The sequence below is a fragment of the Passer domesticus genome, chromosome 1, assembly GCF_036417665.1.
Source record: "Passer domesticus isolate bPasDom1 chromosome 1, bPasDom1.hap1, whole genome shotgun sequence".
In the NCBI taxonomy this organism is placed as follows: Eukaryota; Metazoa; Chordata; class Aves; order Passeriformes; family Passeridae; genus Passer; species Passer domesticus.
This window is the reverse complement of record NC_087474.1, coordinates 152,646,987-152,653,092: the sequence shown is the minus strand read 5'-3', so window position 1 is coordinate 152,653,092 and position 6,106 is coordinate 152,646,987. Positions and strand designations below refer to the sequence as shown.

Sequence of the window (6,106 nt, the reverse complement as noted above, 5' to 3'; positions counted from 1 at the left end):
TGTTGGGGAAAATCAGACTCTCAGACCAGGAGTGTGGAGTAGTCCTGGACAACAAATAAACCACAGCTGGTGTCCCCTGACACACACTGGGGGCAAGACGTGGTCCAAGGACTGCAGGGGAATGAAATATTGGTAGTACAGTGATATTTGTAGCAAGTGAAGAGAGGACAAAGAAACAGCACTGGTGATCATGGCAGTCTTGGGAGTTATCCTTAGAAAATGAGCTAGCAGACAGTTCTTTCAGGCAGAAAACAGGGCAACAAACCATGCCAGGTTTTTTCACCTGGTAGGAGTTTTATGGTATGAATCTTTCCAAAGGCAAATATCTGGAAGGTAAGTATTAGAGCAAGTATCCTTATGAAATGCAATTTTTCCATGCAAATGTCCCCAGAGAGAGCATAGACTGAGATAAAATTTATCATTGTTATTATTTTTTATTGTTGTTGATACTGATATTGTTATTGTTGTTGTCATGTTACTCCTGGACTGAATGGGATGGCAACACCTTGAGTAACAGGGAAAGATCTCTTAGTAGAAGTGCAAGGAAATATGGCCATTCTGGCAACAGTCTTGTTTTCCTTTATTCCATTGCCCCAGAACAGTGCAGAAAACTACTGATACATAGTCTGGGTTCAACTGCTTCTAGGCACTACTGCAGGCACTCAAAAGGTGTGCCTGTTGATGCTACTCACTGCATTTCCAAGCACACTTTTGGCTACAGGTCTGAGCTGGGCTCTGCTGCTCTGATCAGCCAGCTCTGTGCAGTCACCACAGCTTTCCCCAGCAAGGCAGCAGATGTCTCCTGGGACCAGAGCCATCTCTGCCATAAGTCATTTGGTTTCACTGATGTAGGACTGCAGCTACACTCATCCCAGGGGTCTGGACCTTGACTGCTCCTCTGCATTGCCATATGCTCCACTATAATTGTAAGCTGCAAAGTGAAAAACAAATATGTGGCTTAAACAAACTCTGTGTGGTGTTATTTCACTTAAGGATTAGGTGAATTAGCTTCACTGGAGAAGGCAATCTCTCACCATATGCCCACCCAGACCCCCGAGGGGTGCTGCAGGGCAGGAGGGAGGTGTGTGCTGTAAGGTGTGCCTGGCTGTAAGAAATTTTACTTAGAGGAAAAGATCTATATTTAAACAAGGCGTCTTTGGGTAAATACCTGAAATCCAGCAAGGACTATCCTGAACTCTCAGAGAAGGAGTCTTGAACACCCATGTCAAAATTCCCACTGTCATCCATGAGCCCAGAGCTTCATCTTCAGATTCCTCTATTTCAATGCACAAATTCAGAGCAATGAAATCTTAAAAATCTAATTACCTCAGCTTCTGATGTTTGCATCTCTCCTTTCAGTCAGGGGAGAAGCAATTAGCACAAAGAGGTCAGAGTATATATGGTCATATATACAGTATATACAGGCCATATATATATGCCCACAGAGTCAGGCATATATATCTATATACACACATATATATATATATATGTGTGTGTGTATATATACATATATATGTATATCACTGAGCATCAAGCTGTCACAACTGAAGTACTGGGGCACCAGGAGACAAACAGGCAAACATTGCATTTGCTTTTGAGACAGGAACATAGCAAAAAACTCCAACAAGCCTCCAACTAAAAATCCCCAAATCTTGCAATCAATAAGGAACAGCAGAAGATACCAAGAAAAAAATATCAGTATGTCAGATGGTAAAATTGTAATACCTCGTGAGGAAGAAAAGGTTAACCTGTGTGTATCTAATATAAAGACAAGTGATACTGAGAGTTTCATAAGCATGTTCTTTATTAAATCAATCAGAACAATGGGTGAAGAGGAGGCAGACAGACTGATGGGCACACAGCCTTCTTTCAGTGAACTTCTGTAGTTGTTTTCATGGGCAGGACACCTCAGACTTTCAGGTGTCTTACTCATCTCCCTTCAAGCTGTCAGAGGGCATGGCCTGACTTGGAGCTGTGCAAAGCTGAGACTCAACTGTGATTCCACCACTTCTATAGTTATACAAAGTGAAATCTTGGTAGTCAGATATTCTCTCCTTGAGGCAAAAGGAAGGGCAAAATCTCGATTCTCTCTCCCTGAAGTGCTGTTCTGCACAGTTAGCAGAAACAAAACACTATTTATGTCACTAGCAATGGCATATTTTATTCTGAATTCTTGAAGGAAACAGACCTCTAGAGAATTGAAGGGAAAATAAAAATAATTTCTTTGGAGGAGAGAGATGCTTCAAAATTGAAAAAAACTACTGGACATGTTGCTCTCCTAGGAACCATTTATCTTGCATCTGCACCCTTAACTTTCTCTTGAGCTCCAGTTATGTATGAACACAGCTGTGTACATGAAGGGTAAATATCCACATGAGTCCAATTGTCCAAGAGTCATGTTTTACTTCTCTTTAATTTCATTTTTCATCTCTCCATGCAGTTCTACTTACTTTATGGGCCTGACTTCAAAACTCAGCTGTTGAAGAGACAGAAGGTCTTTCTGTAACTAGCACAATATCCAAAAGCTTTCAGACAAAGAAGAATAGTCTTGGTATTAAAGAATTTTGGTTCATTACAGCTAGAAAAGATTTTTTTTCCATCAAATTCTTCTTAGTTGACTATAAGATACTCATTGAATTATTTCACATAACAGCATTACAAAAACACAGTAGGTATGAAAACAGTAAACAAATGGCACTCATTTTTGTCTCATTTACTTTAGTTTCATACAACTTTGGTTTCACTTTACTGGTTTTTTATCTCATATAAATCAGGAGGTTTCTACCACAACCAATATCTCCAGAGTGATTCCATCAGTTGAGGTTTAGCTCTATTGGGTTCAGTGAAACTACTGCTATTTGTGCCATAGTAAACAGGTAAACAATCAGGTTCCATATTTTATATTTTATTATATTTCTCCTTATAAAAATATAACTAAGTATATGTGAAAAATGTTTTAGAGAAGTAGGAATGGACAAATGCAGAACATTCAAGAATTTCCTAAGCAGGAAGATAAATATATTTTATTATGTACAATAGTTAGCACTAAAAACATTCTCAGCACTTCCAGAGTACTGCTCACACAGCAGCTTGGTTATAGCTATTTTTTGTGTCTTTCTTTTTCCAATGCCCCAGACGGTTTGGGTCATATTTTATTGCATAAAGATGAAAAAATTAATTTAGATTAAATGTGTCAACAGAGGGTAGCTCCATCAGTGAAGTGCATTTGTCTCATCTGAGCCTCTACAAGATTTCCAGCAGAGAAATGCCCATTTGCTCGCTTCCCTACTCCACTCTATGGAGCTCTGTAGGGTAGAGATAATTTTCTCGTGCCTCGGTGTTGCTTTGATTCTGAAAGGCACAGGCATGGATTAAGGAAATGCCCCAGCTGAGCAGCTGTTATTTGTGAATCTATCCTCAGGCTAATCATATAGCTAAAGCTCTAATAAAGCAGTGAAACTGGAGCCTCAGTGTTGGCCGGGCATTTTTTGGCAAGAATTGCAACTCAACCAGAAAGGTAAAATGGTAAAAAAAAAGGAGAGGGTATTTATTTTAAAGCTGAAAGACATTGTTAATGAACCAGATTATGAACCTCTTACTCACACTTTGATCAAAAACATAAAGGCAGAACTCCCAAGAGGCTGAAATTTCAGGTAGTTTGGTGAGCATTGGAGAGATGTTTTTTTCTGTTAAGGTTTGAAGTAAATCCAGCAACTCATTTTTTAAACAGCAGCAATAGTGTAAAAAGCATGTTCAAAAATAGTCCTTATTTTAAAGGTCTGCTGCCCATGTTCATGGACCAAACAACTTCCATGTGGAATCTATGTACCTACCAGTTAAGGGGAAATAACCCTAAAAACAAACAAACAAACAAAACAAAGAAACAACCCCTATTTATTTGTAAAGTGACTATATTTGATCTTATGTCATCAGAAGTTCAAAATTGTCAGTATCACCTTTCCAAACAATGCTTTTTGATATTCAAATTAAAAAGCTGAAAATTTATCTTGCCTTCCCCCAATAACTTTCTACCAATTATAACTTAGGAGGAAGTAACAAATTTTTGAATTTGTGGACAAAACCTGAGCAGCCCAGTGAACTGACATGAAGCATTTACAGGTTTTCATGATAAAAAGAAAATAACAAAGCCATTGATTTCTCCTTTGGTCTCTTTCCTAGATGAAGCAAAAGAAAAAAGAATGGAAAGTATATGTTTTAGAAATGCCCAAAACAGGCACTATCACTTGTTTATTCAGCGGCTGCAGAGTTCTGCCAGGAGGTAGAAGGTTGGGGTTCAGTTCCCACTTCCCTCCCAGAGATGAGAAGCTAAAGGAGTTTGTTTACTCCATTGCACAGGGGAATAGTCTGCTGGGAAATACTTTCTGTCTTGCTTTTTTTTTTGTCCTTTTTTTTCCTGTAGATCTTGTTCTACTCTGTATAGAATATTGAAATATTCATTAGGCCAGAGAGAACAACTCTATATCATGGTGTTTAGGCCCTGCAGAGGAGAGACAGGACATCACTCTCATGAATATTTCAATATTATAAACAAAGTAGAGCATACTCTAGCAGAGGTATTGAAAAAATATTTCCTCTATCTCCACCCTGCACTGGGGAATATCAGTCTGCTACTTGGGGGCTGTTCCTGGGAAATTAAGGTGGGCTCAGATCTCTTCTGTCAGATGAGGAAACTAAAACCTTCTTTTTTGCATCTTGAATGAGTCCCTGCCAGATGAACTATTGAAAGACAGGAGACAGGTGGCTTTTTAATCAACTAATCTATCTTTATGTATCTCTTTTTCTTTTCTGCCTCTCACCTTCAAGAATGACAAGTTCATACTGACTTTTGGAGCAGTTCTAAGCCCACTAAAATGCCACTTTTAAGCAAAACACTTAACAAAAAAAGCTTACTCAAATCTGAGCATATTTGATTATATTTATGTTTTTCACAGCTTTAGGTTCATCTCTAGGATTATACAAACTATGTCTAGGCTTCTTTTTATATCTCATCATGCTTGGATAATTCGGATTTTTCTCTGATTTGGTGGAAAAGTCGATGGATAATTTGGAGGGAAGGAAAAGGGGGCATAGGTATCATACTACATCTCACTGTAATTAAAAAAAGATCAATTAGAATTGACACTCATGAAAAATATTGATCTGATTTCTATGTTACAGATTTACAGCTGAAAATTGAAAGTTTCTAGAAGCTGTGCTAGACTGGAATTCGTCCAAGATTATTAAAGTCATAGGATAGGTAGCTGAAGTCAAATTCAAGAGCACAAAAAAAGTCCTAACCACTGCTACATTTCTGTGTAAGAAAAAAAAAAAAAGAAAAAAAAAAAAAAAGAAAAAAAAAAAAAAACCAGAACAAAACCAAAACACAGAAAAAAATCAGCATGCTCTGTTGAGCAATTTTTCCTGATTTATTTGTGAATCCACTGTGGAGGCACAGCATGATATTTCTTCCCCTGCTATATGGAATGCAGTCCTCCTTTCCTACCTAAAAGCTGGGCTGAGGGAGAAGAATTTAGGCCAAGCATTTAATTTTATTGTGAATTTTGCTCTTATGACTATACATAACATGGGGGCATGGATAAAGTCAGGGAAGAACTGGAACAGATGAGCCTTTGGATGTTTAGAGTTTTAATTTCCCCTGAATGATAGGCACACTTAGATCAGAATAAAATTTCTTTTGTCATCTCGAGAGCGTAGAATATCCCTTTAGCTGGCTGAGAAAAATAATGTTTGGAAAATCTCTGTGTGATATTATACTACTTATATTATTTATTTTGCCTGAATTTGTTCTGTAGCAAGCATTCTGGAAGCAATGCAAGTAAAATAACTCAGCAAGGAATGACATAAATGCACTGAACTGTCATTGCATATAGCTTCAAGAAACACTTTCCACATACATCCACCCAGTTTTCTTCAGTGCAGTTGTCACAGGAGAGTTTGCTAAGGATCCTACATGATGGAAATTTCAAACACGTCTTCCTACTGCAACTTATTCACCAAAGAAGAATCCCTAGGCTGCTGAATACCCAGGGAATCACTGGTGTTCTGGCAGACAGGCTGTCACACAGAGGCAATGAGCCTGTGTGTG

At 38.3% G+C, this 6,106-nt stretch overlaps 1 long non-coding RNA gene across 2 annotated transcripts in view; it reads right to left on the bottom strand.

The window, feature by feature from the left end:
- Positions 1 to 493: 493 nt before the first annotated feature.
- LOC135285182 (uncharacterized) overlaps positions 494 to 6,106 on the bottom strand; it is a 32,770-nt gene continuing 27,157 nt past the window's right edge. For both annotated transcript variants that reach the window (XR_010350156.1, XR_010350155.1), the window contains exon 3: positions 494 to 931. This is a non-coding gene — a long non-coding RNA (uncharacterized LOC135285182). The remainder of the gene's footprint in view (positions 932 to 6,106) is intronic.